We start from the raw sequence: 17,597 nt of genomic DNA on the forward strand, positions 1-17,597 counted from the left end.
TTACGTTGCCTGCAAAAATATATAACAGCTAAAAAAGTGTGTGGATTTGTTTCATTTAATTTGGAGCAAATAACTTGACATGAATGTATTTATTTTATCACATAGTTCTTCAATGGTCCAATTATGCCGAAGCTGTGCCATCGGTAATGACAGACAGCGCATGTTGGTTCATTTTAATGACAATAAAAGTCCCTGCAATTACATTTTTGGCATTAGGGTATCTTACTTGAAGGTTTTTGGCATACAGTATTGTACAATAACACGAGCAAAGTTGTAAATTGCTAGCTAACATTGACCACCCAATTTGTATTTTGTTTATTTTACATACCTGTCTACCTGTACGTTTTTGCCGTACAAAGTACGTTTATTATGCATTTTAAGACGTGAACGCAAATTTGTCAATTATGGGTACCATCCGGTATACACTGACTATCACGAAGCAGCAAATCAATCAAGTCAAACGAGTTTGCCGTGGTAGCCTCTATCTCCGTATCGTTTTTTTTCGTTGCAAACAAAGCCAGCGGTTTGATGCTACTGTGCGCATGCGTCTGCTGCCTGGGGATTTCCCATCATGCGTCATTCAACATTGGATTTCATGTGGTAGTTGTGTAATGAAAGGAAGTCCGTCTCTTTTTAGAAAACCGGCTTTTTCGGCTCAACTCATTAAAGAGAGCCGTCTCTCAAACGGCTCACTTGCTTTGATGCATTATATTACGAATGATTATGTTGTATAAAGAAGTTAAGAAAAAAAGGAAGTATAAAATGAGAACATTAAAAAAGACAGGTTTGTCGTTATCTCTTCAATCAGTATATTACCAACCATAATTAAATGCAGAAAATATATGTGTGTGCGTGTGTGTGTGTGTGTGTGTTACAATATATATGATATAACGAAAAACATGTACAATATAACATGTTAAACTACATAAACACGTTTGGAAAAAAAATATGGTGTAAGATTTTTTTTGTATTTTGTAAGGGAAAATACGACAGTTTGTAAGGGCATGGAGCCCTGGAGGTTGACAGGTATGATTTTACTTATCAAATTTGATCACTTTAAAAAAGCCTAGCATGCACATTAGAAGTTTTCCCTTGAATGTAATATTTTTTTCCCATTGCAGAACAAAATTCAAATTTTTTTTTGCTGTATTTTCCAGATTTATTTACACCCACCGCAACTAATTTAGCCCCCCTCGCTTGGAGCTTTGTGCAGCGCTTCTGCTGCTCCTCCTCTCTCACTCAGATGTATTGATGAGAATTCCGGCTCTTTTTAAAGAAGCGGCTCTTTCGGGTCGGCTCTCTCAAATTTAGCAGCTCTTTCGGCTCACAAATGTTTCTTCAGATTTTTTTTGTTTTCAGTGATATATTAACAATATGAAACGTTACGCACCAAATTAATTCCTTTTGAAAATGTATCGTGCTCTTATGTAACTATAACATTTATTGTATCAATGTACAGTAAAGTTTTACTGAATTTAAAGTTTTCAAAGAGTTAATACTAATCAAACAACACGGGGATAATGCCTATATTATTGACCAGTCACAGAGAGAGAGAGAGAGAGAGAGAGGGAGAGAAAGAGGGAGAGAGAGAGAGAGAGAAAGAGAGAGAGAAAGGGAGAGAGAGAGAGAGGGAGAGTAAGGAAGAGCGAGATAGAGAGAGGGGTGGAGAGAGACAGAGAGAGAGAGAGAGCATGAAGGAAAGACAAATAATGAGAGAAAGTGTGAAAAAGAGAAAGATAAAGGGGGAAAAAGAGAAAAGGTGATACAGGGAAAAAAAGAACAGAGAGAAAGAACAAAAAAGAGGTAAAGGATAGAGAAAGGGAGACAAACATCATAAGATATAAAATAGAAAGAGTGAAAGAGAGAGAAAAAAAACATTGCAAAAATAAATATAGAAAGATCAAAAGAGAGAGTGAAAGAGAGAAATATAGAAAAAGTGAACGTGAAACAGATAAAACAAGAGAAAAAGACAAAGAGGAGAAAATAAAGAGAAAGAAACAGAAAGATAGAGAAATAAATATAGAAAGCATGGAAAGGGGACGGATGAAGATAGAAAGAGAGAGGGAAGTAAAGAGAGAATGAGTGAAAGAGGGAAAAGATAGAAAGAGAGAAAGAGAGAAAGAGATAGAGAAATAGAGGAAGAAAGTGAGACAAAAAGATAGAAAGGGAGAGAAAGCAATAGAGAGAAGTAGACAGAGAAAGATATAGCGAAAGATAGAGAAACAAAGAGAGAGAAAAAATAGAGTGATAGAAAAAGACAGAGAAAGAGAGAATGGGTGAGAGAGAGAAAAAAAACAAAAGAGAAAGAGAGAGGAGGAAAATAATGTTAAAGACAGAGACAGGGAGGGACAAAGAGGGATGGAGAGGGAAAGAGAGAGAGAGGGGGGTGCAGGGAGATGGAGAGAGGGAGAGAGAGAGAGGGAGAGAGAGAGAGAGAATGAGAGTGTGAGTGTGTTTCGAAGGTACCCTGCTGCTTACTGATAGGCTCCCGTCGGTCCCTACAAAGAGCCCCACAGAACCGTCTCGTTAGCGAACGACCCATCACTACTCAGCTGTGAATGCCCCAAAAAAGAGAGAGGGGAGGAAAAAAAAGGAAAAGAAGGAGGTCTGGTCGCCTGTATCAGCAGCAACTATGTGACAGGCAGACAACGACGGACTTTTGGCGCTGCTCGCAGGATTTCTGCGGAGGCATAAACGAACCATCTCAACGGAACACCGCCAGCATCCCCCCTACCCCTCTTCGCGTTCTAGGTAAGCATTTTTTTGTGTTTTTGTGTTCCCTTATCTTCTTCCCATTCAATGCTCTGCGATCGCTGCACGAGAGCATCTGGCTGCACGCTCACACAAAAACAGAAATGACAAAAAAAAAACAATGAATCGCACGCTGTGCACGAGGTCTTTGTCCCGGTCGCGTGCACGGAGCTGCATTCCCATACGGGGGCGCGTGCACGCTGGGTCAATTCCATCCTATTTGATACGATATGGAAATATGAAAAAGAAGCCCTCTCCACCCCTTAGCTTTGAAAGGAAAGATTTCCTCCCAGGGAGCGATGGATACGGGGCTTGCCCGGTGATAATGGATCCGCACCTTGCTGCACACAACTTGGAACTACAAAACTCAATTCCAATGAAGTTGGGAAAGTGTGTTAATTGCAAATAAAAATTGATCCAAGTAAATTGCAAATTCTTTTCAACCCATATTTAAATGAATGCACAGCAAAGACAACATATTTATTGTCTTCACTCATAAACTTTATTGTTTTGGGAGAAAATCATCAACTCTGTAATTTGATGACAGCAACACGTGCCAAAATAGTTGGGACAGGTGTCAATAACTACTCAGAAAGTGGATGAATGGAAATCAACCAACTATTTGCAGGTGAACAGATGAATTAGCAACAGGTGAGAGTTGTTACTGGGTATAAAAAAGGGAGACCCGAACAAGCTAAGTCATTCACATGCAAGGATGGGGCGAGGTTCACCTCTTTGTGAACAACTGCGTGAGCAAATTGTTGAACAGTTTAAAAACAACATTCCTCAAAGTACAATTGCAAGGAATTTAGGGATATCATCATCTACAGTCCATAATATTGTGAAAAGGTTCAGGGAATCTGGAGAAATCACTGTGCGTAAACGGCATGGCCGTAAACCATTATTGAATGCCCGTGACCTCCGAGCCCTCAAGCGGTACTGCATTAAGAACCGACATCAATGTGTAAAGGACATCACCACATGGGCTCAGGAACACTTTGGAAAACCACTGTCAGTCAATACAGTTCGACGCTATATCCGTAAGTGTGGGTTAAAACTTTATGTTGCAAAGCGTAAGCCATTCATCAACAACATCCAGAAACGCCGCAGGGTTCTCTGGGCCCGAGCCCATCTAAAATGGACTGATACAAAGTGGAAAAGTGTTCTGTGGTCTGATGAGTCAGTTTTCCAAATTGTGTTTGGAAATTGTGGACGTCGTGTCCTCCGGTCCAAAGAAGAACAGAACCACCCAGACTGTTATGCACGCAAAGTGCAAAAGCCAGCATCTGTGATGGTATGGGGGTGCATGAGTGGCCAAGGAATGGGTAACCTGCACATCTGTGAAGGCACCATTAATGCAGAAAAGTACATTCAGGTTTTGGAACAAAGTATGTTGCCATCCAAACAGAATCTTTACCATGGGCGCCCTTGCTTCTTCCAGCAGGATAATGCCAAGCCACACACTGCACGTCTCACGACAGCGTGGCTTCGTAGTAAGAGGGTGCGGGTGCTTGACTGGCCTGCCTGCAGTCCTGACCTGTCTCCCATTGAAAATGTGTGGCGCATTATAAAGCGCAGAATAAGACAAAGGAGACCCCGGACTGTTGAACAGCTGAAGCTGTACATAAAGCAAGAATGGGAAAGGATTCCACTATCAACGATTCAACAACTAGTCTCCTCACTTCCTAAACGTTTATTGAGTGTTATTAAAAGGAAAGGTGATGTAACACAATGGTGAAGAAGCCCCTTTCCCAACTACTTTGGCACTTGTTGCAATCATAAAATTCTAAGTTTATCATTATTTGCTTATGGAAATAAAGTTTATGAGTTTGAACATGGATAATCTTGTCTTTGTGGTGTATTCATTTAAATATGGGTTAGAAAAGGTTTGCAAGTCATTCTATTCTAATTTTACTGACATTTTAAACTTTTTCCCAACTTCAATGGAATTGACTTTTGTACAAACAAACGTGTTATGAACTGTGTTGGGCGCGTTACTGGAAAAGATAGTTACAGTACTGCTACTAGTTACTTCATTTCAAATTTAACTTGGTTAACCCCCTGAATTACCAATGCCAGAAGGTAGAGCGTTACTCCAAAAGTAACTGGTGCCAAAATTCATACATATCAGGGGTTGGGAACCAATGGCTCGCGAGCTATACTGTATAAGGTTCTCTTCTTGAGTACACATACCTGTCAACCTCCAGGGCTCCATGCCCTTACAAAATGTTGTATTTTCCCTTACAAAATACAAAATCATCTTACACCATATTTTTTTTCAAACGTGTTTATTTAAGTAGTTTAACATGTTATATTGTACATGTGTTTTGTTATATCATATATATTGTTAATTAACATTTTGTTGTGAGATACTGAGTTGCTCGACATGAATGAGGTTTATTAAAAAAAAGTTCAAAAATGAAGTCGCTTGGACGTTCACTGTAGAAGGAAAAAATACATGCAAATATAATTAAGTAGAATAATACATTTTCTTATTCAAACTATTAATTGATTTTCGGTATTAAATTATTGTTGGTAATATACTGATTAAAGGGATAACCACAAACCTGTCTTTTTTTCATTTTCTCCTTTTATACTTCCTTTTTTTCTTAACCTCTTTAAACAACATAATAATTCATAATACAATGCATCCAAAAGCAAGTCAGCCGTTTGAGAGCCGGCTCTCTTAAATGAGTTGAGCCGAAAAAGCAGGTTTTCTAAAAAGAGACGGACTTCCTTTCACTAGCTCAGGAGGTGGAGCGCTCGCCTTGGGATCAAGAGATTGCAGGTTGGAATCCCGGCTCCTCCGTGTTATATGTAGAAGTGTCCTTGGGCAAGACACAGAATCCTTAATGCCCCCAATAAGCAGGCCGCCGCCTTGCATGGCTGCATGGCCGCTATTGGTGTGTGAGTGTGTGTGAATGGGTAAGCGTGAAGCACATTGTAAAGTGCTTTGGGAGGTCTTCATTGACTTGAAAAGCGCTATATAAATGCAGACCATTTACCATTTACATAACTACCACATGAAATCCGAGGCGGCAGACGCATGCGCACAGTAGCATCAAACCGCTCGCTTTGTTTGCAACGAAAAAAAAACGATACTGAGATAGAGGCGAACCACGGCGAACTTATTTGACTTTATTGATTTGCCGTTTCGTGATAGTCGGTGTATACCGGATGGTACCCATAATTGACAAACTTGCGTTTTTCCGTATGGATTTTCTCGTACGTCGTACACGTCTTAAAATGCATAATAACTGACTTTGTACGGCAAAAACGTACAGGTTGACAGGTATGAGTACATATGGCTCGGTGATAAAATAGTACTTGAAAAGATGTTATTAAATTGCTTCCTCCTGGGTCATTTGCCATTCACACACAGTGGAAACAGAACTAATTTTATTGGGTTCGGTCCAGTATATACAGGACACAATTGCAACTACAGTTAACAGTCATGAGATCACATTAGAAGACCCCAAATTTGTATGATAGAGGTAGTAAATGCACTTGGAGATAAATGTTTTTTGTTTATGTGCAGGTATTTGCGAATTGTTTACAGCTTTTGTTGATGCTACATTTATTGCAACCTGGTCATCATTTTTGTTTTTTAAAAATATTTTATGTTATATCGTACTTTATTTTTATATATTCTATTTTTAATCTTATTGTTTGTGAATGCATCAGTTGCAGCCTGATTATCCTGGAAGGGGGATTACCTCATGTGCAGTCGATTCTCTAGGTTTATTAATTTTCCTCATGCTGAGGTTTTTGAGTTCTTCCTTGCCCTCATGGAGGGTTTAGATCAGGGGATGGTGTAATAATAGTCTGTAGTCTGGTCTCTGGTATGTGCAGCCCTTTGAGACTCCTTGTGATTATGCGCAGAAGTAAATGGCAGGAGACCAAGAGGAAGGCCGCGATTGACGTGGATGGATGGTGTAATGAGTGCACTGCAGGGAAGAGGTCTAAATATAGTGGAAGCTAGAGCTCCTGTTGGTGATAGGAATGAGTGGAGAGGTGTTGTATAAGGATAGTGGGATGTTTGGAGGTGTTATAAGGGATGGGCAGGTCACCCGTATGATGCAGCAGGGGTAAACCAATAAAAGCTGTCGGGGCATGCTGTTGAACAGAAGTGTGTCTTGTGTCACCCTGACCCGAGTGACATGACCGCTTTCTTGTGTCCCGTTTTCATCGGGAAGGACGAAAGCGTGACCAACTTAGGCGCCGAGGCGCCTAACCTGTTTGGGTGTTTGGGCATTTGGGTTGGCCATGGTCCAGAAATTTTTGTGTGTGTTTTTTGCTATTTTTCTATTTTTTTAATTTTCTTTGTTTTCGTATGTGCTTTCGGTCACCCCTCTCGAGGGATATGACTAGGGTAAATAGATAGATAGATAGATAGATAGATAGATAGATAGATAGATAGATAGATAGATAGATAGATAGATAGATAGATAGATAGATAGATAGATAGATAGATAGATAGATAGTGATTATGCGCTTTACAAATAAACCTGACTTTTGGTTTGTGTTGCTGTTTTGGTCAGCTGATTGTTCTGTTTGCACCTTGAATTATGAATTTGGCCACAATGTGTCAACGTATTGCAGGGGTCTTCAACATGGTGCGGTCATGTAGCCCTCTAGGAACCTTTGATTAGTCCATGGACAAGTCGTAAAAATAGCAAACCAGTCACTGGTCATAAAGATTTTCCAGGAAATTTGATTTCTCACTGGCATGATGTTTTAGTGGTGTACTGAGCGTATTCTAATTTATAATTAAAACCTGGTGATAACATAGTAACAACATTGTAATAAAAGGTCATTTTAGAAATGCATATTAAACTGGTAATTCTCAGCTTTAAAATGGTTGGTGGCCACTGCGGTATTGTGTAGTGCAACAGAATATAATCTTAGAAAGAACAACAAAGAATACCAAATACAGAGACTCAAATTGAAAGAAATCTCTGATTTTTCTTACCGTTGATTTGGCCAGCCTTCCACAACGTTTTGGGGTTTTGGGACTACCTGTTGTAGCAAGATAGCAGACAATCATGTCAGCTACTACCAAGTGAGGCTCATGTTATGTAAAATAAAGACACATTTCTCGACCTACTCGTATTTCAAAAATGCCCATTTATAGGATAGTTCATGTATTTCTGCTTATTATTCAAATCAACATTGTTCTCTTTAATGAATGAAGGTTTTTATTTACCGCTAGGAGTTGCTTGATAATTCACAGTATATTAGGGTCTGGGATACCTCCCACCTCCAGAGGGCCCCAACTAGCATTTTGAACCGTACACAGGTGTGCCTTGTCATCACACACCTCTGCCCAATCATCCTGGACCCTTTAAAAGGACATTTTTGTTCAGCAAGCTTGGCTGGGTCAATGTCAGTTTTTTGAGTTCTCCTGGAAACCTTCCTGCGTCATTTTTTTAATAAGTTTTGGTTTCTTTTTGGGCATTTTGTTAGTTGATTTGTGCCCACCTCTTAATTTGGTTATTTAGTCTTGGTCCTGATTTTATTCATAAATACCATCCTTGTTTTGAGCAGCTCTGCCTGCAGTTCCTGCACCCCCCACTTGGGTTAATTCACACCCAAAATGTAACACAAAGTCTCTTTGAGAAATAGTGCTACAGTAGAACTCAATTTATTTCCTTTTACTACACAAACAGATCTATAAGCCAATTAAAGGGATGGTTGAGTGTTGTGTTTTGCTGCTGTTTTGGTCAGCAACAGCAGTCAAATGGCTTCATCAGTTAATTTTTTTATGTCTGTGGTAACTGCCGTCTCCTTTTGGCAAAGTACAAGCTGCAGATGGTAGTATTTGGTGCTTGGCGTCGACTGACATGTCTGAGTCAATTACACATTTTTCATGCATTTTGACTCCTGTTAATCTATAGATGTATGATTTGGATAAATATGTGCACATAGCATTTATACTAATGTAATATACCCTATGCACACGGAGCATGTTACTGAAATGACATGACCAAAAAACAAAAACAAAAAACAAAGGTCTGATCTGATTAAATCTTTTGTTGAATATCATGAAAAAAGTGAGATTTTGATTAAAAAAAATTATATAAATGAAAAAAAAAAGTTATTCAATTAGGCTCAATATGTTTTTTTTCAGGACGATAACGTGAGAACTCATTGCTAACGAGAATCATTAACACATGGCACAATGAACTTTTGATAAAATCCCTAAAACGCTCAACTTTTTGCAAAAATTCTGATCCAAATAAATAAATCAACAAAAATAATTCCGATTCTCATCAGTTCTAGTTGTAATATCTTAGTCCATTGATGGGTAATTTTGTGCATTTACATTATTGTTTTGTTTTTAGTTGAAAACTCATTTTACCAAAGATATTTTGGAGCAAAGTAAATAAAAGTTGCAAACGTCTCTTTTTCTTATTTGGGTTTTCATTTTAAATTATTTTCCCGAAGTTATTGTTTAACTTTTCTATCTAGTAAATCACAAAAAATATATAAATATAAATGTATAACGACATACATATACTAATGTTTCTATTAATACAATAGAAATTCTAAAGTGTTATGACTTTTTTCTGGCGGGGCAAATTGATATATAGTACAATAAAAACACTAGTGAAAACAAAATATATATGTATATTTTTCCACTTAGAGAGAAAGGAGTCCTGACACCCTGATAGACGAGGCTGTCTTTTATCCTGCTGGTTCTGGCTCTTCAGTCTTTTCCTTGAAAGGAATACATACCATATTTTCGCGACCATAAGGCGCACATAAAAGTCTCAGATTTTCTTCAAATTGTGCGGTGTGCCCTATAGTGCGGTGGGCCCTGTGTTTAATATGAGGTTGGGCGCCCGCCACGAGACTTGGAGGTCAAAGGTTTGAGCGATGTCCAAGCGGTACGTAAGACCTACTACATTTTTGTGAAATCCGAAGTTTTCGTGCGATTGTACACATTTCCAATTGAATGTGACTTGTTATAATCTCCTGTGACTTTTATGCATCTCTTGTTTGAGCGCCACAAGCTGCGCGCTTGTGCAGAAAAGGACACGTGGCGTCCCCTGCAAAATCTGACTCCCTTTTGCGTGCTTCTGACGGAATGTGTGTCGCAGTCAAAGTCTGTATAATGTGGAATATTGATTGGCATGATTAAAACGAAAAAGCGATTATGGTCTATAAAATGAGATGATCAAGACATATGCAAACGTTACCAAGACTGCAGAGCTGAGAAGCATAATTCAAGCGAAGAGGAGTCAGACTCGGGCACAACAGCAGTGGTCGTAACAGAGGGCACCTGGGCCCTATCGGGCAGTGCGCCCCTGTGTTAAATACAGCTCCGCAGACTGCGCCTTTTAACACGGTGCAACCTATGGTCCCGAAAATACGGTAATTATTTACAGCTTTTTTTACCATGAAGTTCCAACTCGGAGTATACAACGGTGAGAAAAAAAATAGATCTATAAATAATAACACATTAACAGGACTGGCCTAAGCCTCATGGGGCCCTGAAGCAAAATTAGATTTGAGGCCTCCTATTACTTGATCATTTCTATACCTACTAGAACTCATTCCACGTTCTCCTCCATGGGTGGGCAACTATTTGGAGTCGGGGGTCGCATGTGACATGTTATACTTCCTGTAAAATAGATTAGTTTCATCAAAATGGTTTTGAAACGACAACATTTAGAGCAAAATAGTATATTAGGGTCCTGTTTTAGTTTTACTGTAAGTTTTTTTAGTTTTTTTGGGGGGGCCCTTAGTGGTTCAGAGCCCTAAGCATCAGCTTAGCTCGCTTATGCCTGAGCTCTGCACATAAAAGCAGTTGAATGAATGTTTTTTTTTTCATTATACACAATTAAAACAAAATTGTAAGGCATTTGTCAAAAGCACACACAGCTTCAGGTATGAGCGAAGAGCCTCCCCTTACTTCAACACTTATGCCCCTTCCACCCCTGTAAAACAAAAGTAAAACAAAATTGGAGGGCTTCTCCTTTCAGTGAAAGAAAGCAATTTAGAAAGCGTCTGGCTAATTGCATGCTAGCATCAGGTGTCCTCGGATGGAGACAGCTCTCTGCAACGATCAAAATAAAACCGCCCTGAATGCAGTGGTATCCCACGAGTAGTGGCTCCAAAGTCATCCATTTCATGGCTCATGGACCAGGCGTTGGGAGGATACAAGTTCTGCAGCAGTAGTTTTGGAGAGTTGTTAGCCTAGCAAGCAGTTGGGCAGACCATCAGCACTGCTCTTGCCTGAGTCGCTTCTAGAACCTGATAATAATCCCACAGAGCACCCCCTGGTGATCAGCCTTTCTTTGCATTCTTAATGACTTTCCTTCGAGTCAGTTTTAATGAATGAATTTCTTTTAATGTAACTGGCCTCTAAAAGCTAGCGGCCCTTCCTGGCTTGTTTTGTTTCAGAAACGTAAAATGCGCTGCCAACCTGTATGACTGACAGCTTACAGGGGCATATCACTGTCGCGTACGCAAACAGTCACGCCCACCCAATACACGCACACACAATCTGCCCTTTGCTGCACCTACCGCTGATATTTCTCTGACCACTCTGAACGATACGTTGATATGAAGACAATTCAAATGAAAATCCGCAAAGGACTGAACCAGCGATAACTGAAGGGCAAAGTAGTAAGGGGTCTCTTTACTGCATTTATTACAGGGAATCCTCAAGAAATACAAAAAAACACTAACACACACCATTCCCTTAGAAATCATCTATCAACCAGCTAACCAGCTATCACAGAGCTAACATTAGCCTGCAGGTAGCATGACAATTTGCACTTAACGTGAGTGATTGAGCTTTTGATTTGGCAAGGAAAGTCAGCTTTGTACTTTCTCGATGTAAGTGAAAGCTCGAGGAAGTTGCGGGTGTTGATCGACGGGGTTAGACGCACGCGTGTGAATGGCAATTAAGCATGTTTTTTTTTCTCGCGTGTCTTTGAAGTGCTTACACATCTGTCACCCACAGAAAACTGGTGGTGTTTCGCTCTGCGCTGTCAAGAAGCAACTATGGTTCAAGTAGTCTTGATATTGAGAAGGCAAGGGCTGATTTGAGATCTTGATCTCGTTTGTTATCCAGTTTTTGGATGGCTGTCAGGAAATGTGCGCTGATGCAATGTAGGTAGCTTTACTTTTGTTGGGAAGTCTGCGTTTGACGTAACTTTTGATTAGAAATACAATGATTAAACAACAAAAATCAAGAATAGAAATAGTTGAACATGGAATTCATTATGGACTATTGAAGCCAGACACGTTTTTCCAACAGACTGAGGGATCTCCACAAGAATAGAATCCCTGCTAAGAATCACACATGCGCAATAGCGTCTGTGTCTCAAGCGGTAACATGAAGATACAGAAATGGCGGCTTCAACATCAAGTATACGTATTAAAAAAGGTTTGGGAGCATTTTTGTCAGGATACAGCATATAAAAAGACAACTGCGTATCATGGCAGCAACTCGCTCCAACATTAAAAACCACGTCGGACAGTTGAACGAAATTGGGTCTGACTTGCTTTAATAAAATTAGGTAACATTCGAGCCAATATGATTTTGATGACAAGATAGTAAATTTTATATGCGTGTATTTCAATATAAAAGAGAGCAGCATTAGCGTTATGCCATACGGTACCTGACTAACATATTTGTACTTAAATGCATTTAGTCTGAAGAATACATGTCACTTGTAAAAAAATGACAAAGTTGTTAAAACCAATCGATTTCAAACTTTTGAGAAATATTCTTTTGCATCTGACTTTGCAGTTTACCACTAAATGTACTTTACAAAATGCACGGAATATTTCTTTCTTTTACTGTTCTACCGATGCGAATGAGCCTTTTCTTGGTTTTCAGGAATACAAAATGTTTCCTTGATTTTAATTTAGTTTTAATTTGCCTGTCCCTAAAAAATGGACAGGGGTTTATTCTGGGATTTATATCTCTATTGACCAAGCACTGCGCCTATTTGGTTAGATATTTTTATTTCATTTTTATACAAATCTACAGTATGAATAATATAATATGTATTTTCTATCATTCCATTTTTTTTTGTTAATTATTGTTTTCCACATCAGTTATTCAATGTCAGACAAATATAAGTTTGAATGAATGTTTTTTTCCTATCATACGACTAATCGTTTAAATAGTCGGTGAAAATTAAAATAATCATTCGTTGCAGCCCTACTGTTGAGTAGTTCGTATTTTATTGTACAGACGCTCCCCTACTTACGAACATTCGTCTTAGATTTGAACCTTTTTTCCGGGACGCCAAAAAAAATTCGGACATTGCTGTAGGTTAGATTTTGTATTGTGTGCACCTTTTGCCAAGTACAGGACAATACTTTAGTGCTCCTTTCCGCCACCATTAGCGAGTGGTGGAGCTGTGAGAGGTCAGCCAGCATCCACCACAAAGAAGAAATCTGGCTTCTACTTACTATTTCGTTGGTAAACACATTGCACTGTATCTCTAGCGCGCTAAAAACGTTGACATTGTTATTGTTTAATATCTCGCGCATCCATTCGGTATGGTTGGTGTAAAGTTTAAAGAAGAGGCTGAGCCGTTCGTTTTGATACAAAAGTGGAAAAAGAAAGCTTGATGCGGTTGAAAAAATAGTCGGAACACTTTTTTCAGCCACTTTTTACCACGGAGGAGGACCTCTTGAAGTGCATCGTCCAAAAGTAAGTTGAACTCAACTTTATTTATCTTTATCGTCAAGTCATGATTATTTGTATAGCCCTTAATCACAAGGAGTCTCAAAGGGCTTCACTTTGCTTTAAAATACATGACTAGGTCTCACTGTTTGAAATGATGCTAGCAAGTGGAACGAAAGCATCAAACTGGTTTACCTGAATAGCCGGCCTTCACTCTTTGAGCCCATATATAAGTGGCCTTCTCTTCGGACTTCCTGCACATCACTATCGAGGCCACTCAATCTGTGATTAACTATGTTATCGGCTCATCACTGACTGTAATTATACAGCACATTTCATTAGTTACTAGGAGCTCCACTGCTTTTAAAATGTTCTTTTTGAGCCATCGATTTACAGCTGCACATTGAGACCGTTTTTGGGAGTATAAATTAGTCATTGTGTCATTGTCATCCAAACAAATAATCATTTTTTTATTATTAGTATTGTTTGAATACAATTTTATGCAAAGACTGACCCAGATTACATAGTGATAGATAATTCGAATCGGGGGTCTTGTCCTATGTGGTGTATCCTGGCTTCTAATGGTCTTGTGTCTTTGAGTCAGTTGTTGAGGGGTATATTTTCATTCCTTTTTTCTAAGTGTAGTGATGCAAACCTTTTAATTACTCAAAAGAAAAGAAAAAACAGTGCCACAGAGAATATTATGTTGTACATCTTTTGTTTTACGAATCAGTCTGAGAATAGCATTCTGAATTGTGTGTTATTGTAAACGCTATGATGAGTTTATAATTCATATTAATAAACAATTAATAAACTATTTCATTCCACACTTAACTCTTACAAATGCATTTTTTGGGCATTTGGGTGTTTACTGTATAATTAGGACATGCACTAATCGCTAAGAGATAGTGTGCATTTTTTGACTAATCTATCACGCTGTATTGCATAGTGCAATCGAAATGAGTGCTAAAAGAGGAATACAAACTACAGAGAAAGAAAGTGACCGAACTGCAACATTTTGCTGCACATTTTTTTCCAGGGCCTTTGATGATTTTCAAAATAAAAGTCAAATTGCATTACATACACAATGATAATACTAGTGCCCTTTTTCCTGCTGAGCTCTTGCTCCCCAAAATGTTAAAGGAAAAAACAACCTGAAAAAGAAGCTGCTGGTTTTTGTTGTTGTTGTCTACCGGGACTTACTTCAGTGTCTTAAGGACACGTTCTACCCGACCTTTACCCCTAGCTCAAAAGTTGCATGTGGTTTCAGATCCCTACCACCAATCAGACTACATAATGGAGCCCGAAACCAGCCTGGGGCACAGAGGATTTTTCACACCGACCCCTAGGTCTGAAAGCTTGCCGTTCCATAGTAGGTCAAGACCAGAGCACCTTTGCTTTGTGGACTGAATGGACGTAGTCACACGGTCTGCCATTGGGAGCTCACTAAGAGCAAACCAACAACTGCTTCCACGAGTTGGGCAGTGAATTCGCCCACCTCGCCTACAGAACCAACAGTCTTTGTTGCCCCGTGAACAGACCACGCTTGCATTTTCAATCAAGCATGCTTTGCCCGAGGGCTGAGAAGCTGCTGAGGAACAGTGGAGAGCATACTCGTATATGGCATCACAGACAGAAAAACATTAAAAAGTCAACACAGCCCAGTATATCATTGGATTCTCTTTGTCCAGTCTGGAGGACATTGCCTGCTTTCATGCCAGGGGAATGTTCAACTGCCCTGAACGTTAACAAATGCTTAATGCTATTGCTAATGCTATTTAGGGACTCATTTTTACAGCTGCACTACCAAATAGATAAATGAATGAAATTAAATAAAACTAAATTTATATAGAGAGGCCACCACCTCTTCAATCTGTTGCCCTCTTTAACTTTTATGTGGTGCAGGTCCTTTAAAAGAAGGACTAAAAGGTTTAAAACCAATTTCAACATTTGTCTTGCCCATGTAGAGAAAATTGGTTTAAATTATATTTATTTTGTTCAAAAGCGAATTTGGTTGTATCGATTCGGCCAGCAGGGTCAGACAATGCATCACATGGAAAAAAAAAGGTGGAGGCCTTGCTACATGGTGAACCCCACTCTTTTTGAAAGTCTCTCTATGCCTCTCGTCAAAACCAATTATGTCTTCTTCAGCCAATGGATAGGGAAAGGGAGAAACATGGCTGGGTTTCGCCATGTATCCTAGCTGAGGAGACAAGGCTGTGGATATCGGCCCTCTTGGTCCCCATTGTCCCAAGGGGGCACAGGCCCGGCAAGGCCTGTCCTTCGAGCGGTGTGAGGAAAAAGTAAGAAAGGCATTCACGCATCTCTTTTAAAGGCAGGTGATGTCAGTCACCGGAGGTGTGTCCTGGGCCTGGTTCAGTTTCTGTTGATGCTTTTCAAAATAAAGTTTGCCAATGGGTTGATATAATTGTTGATAATAGGTCATATTTCATTTGGACACACAATGAAATAAATTCTCTGGCATGATACATATTCAGATCATTAATCTTTTGATAACAAATGAATACTTTGGGGTTTCAAATATTTATTAAACAGCAGGAGAGACTGTTCACTCCCAATGAATGGAATGTGTCTTTTGAGGTGTTGGCAGAGTCAGTGGTTGGAAATTAAGGGAAGTGGATTTGTGGCAGTGTAGTTCCTGTACACCTATGTATGAAAAAATGAGTACCGGTATTCATATATTGTTTATCAACTTATTTTTGAATTATTTTGCTGCTAAATGTCATGATACTGTTTTCATTACACTGTATTTCTTATTTACCTATAATTCGAGCCAGTACCTTGTAAATATGTTTACCTGTTTATACTGACATTCCTATTTCTTATTAGGCTTTTATTAGGTGTTTGTCTTGGAGTTTCGCATCTAATCTTGATGTAAACGATCTTCACTAAGTTGTTATAAGGATAATAAAGACAATTCTAATATGACTCACCCGCCCCGTTCTTAAAGAGCTGTTTTAGTTTTTCGCTGCTGGACTTCCAATTCAATTTTCCCAGAATCTTTGGTCGCCTTTTCCACCTCTGTAGCGGTTTGTGGTTTGTAACACCTTTCACACATCTGCCTCGCTAATGAGGATTTGCATCGCAGCCTTCTCCACATGTCACCCAGCAAGAATTCAGCTTCTAGCATTCGCTTAAATATTTTTTTTGCCCTTGTTCTGATTGTCTAAGGTCAAAGATGAAATTAAAACATACTCATGCATGAAGCTCAATTATGGATGGCTCAAAGGTATGGGATACAGTTTTGCAGGAACACCCACAAACCTGGAACCTCCTGGCACAACGAGACTTAATGATTCGGTATTATGTTTTAACACAAATGAATTTGTTTTTGAGTGAAAAGGAATGTCCCCGATATGTGCCACATTCCACACAGACTTTTGACACAACAATCATATATATTTGTATAATAAGTATATAAATTAGGACTTTTCAAACGACTTTACCTGGCCCTTAACGCATCATCTGTGATGTTACGTTTAAACCGAACAAGAAATGTTGCTACATTTCATTTTCTCAAAAGAGTTTGATCAGACAATATAAAAATACGTGTGTCATTTGTTCTACGTCATTTTAGACGTTTATGTTGGGGTTTTCGATTCTGACGGAGTAAAAAAATGAACGGACAATTCAAGTCAACCTGGTGGCTGCAAGTGCATACACGTAAACAAATGCTAAATGCTATTACTATCTTGGTACTCCGTTGTACAGCTCGACTACCAAGTAGATAATTGAATGAAATTAAATAAAACTAAAAAAATATTTAAAATGAAATACAACAAATTCCGCTTTGGCAGATGACTTTGCTTGTTTCATTAATGTTGATAATTCACTACATTTTGAAATAAAGTAAAAACATTTTTTAGATATATGCCTTTTAAGTGCGTATATTCTTTTAAAGAACAGTGCGTATTATTTAATCAGTAGATGTATTGTCACATGCAACTGTAAAAGGTCGCTAAAAAGCACGTGGTAGAATACAAACTTAAAAGTGACCATACTGCACCATTTTTTCTCTCATTTTTCCCCAGCCTTTTTGAGGTTTTTGGGTACCCGTAGCATCAAGATGGCGAACAACTATGTCAGCTCCCGTTAAGTGAGGCTCATGTTGTGTAAAATAAATTCTCAAACTACGAGTATTTAAAAAAATCATGTTTGTATATCATTTCAT

General features: G+C 39.0%; 1 protein-coding gene across 1 annotated transcript in view; it reads left to right on the forward strand.

Annotated features, from left to right (window-relative positions):
- Positions 1-2,509: 2,509 nt before the first annotated feature.
- st6gal2a (ST6 beta-galactosamide alpha-2,6-sialyltranferase 2a) overlaps positions 2,510-17,597 on the forward strand; it is a 103,450-nt gene continuing 88,362 nt past the window's right edge. Inside the window, exon 1 of the mRNA XM_088353375.1 lies at positions 2,510-2,751. The gene's annotated coding sequence lies outside the window, so the exon portion shown is untranslated. The remainder of the gene's footprint in view (positions 2,752-17,597) is intronic.

The sequence above is a fragment of the Urocampus carinirostris genome, chromosome 14 (assembly GCF_059441175.1).
Source record: "Urocampus carinirostris isolate Australia breed hairy pipefish chromosome 14, RoL_Ucar_1.0, whole genome shotgun sequence".
Lineage (NCBI taxonomy): Eukaryota > Metazoa > Chordata > Actinopteri > Syngnathiformes > Syngnathidae > Urocampus > Urocampus carinirostris.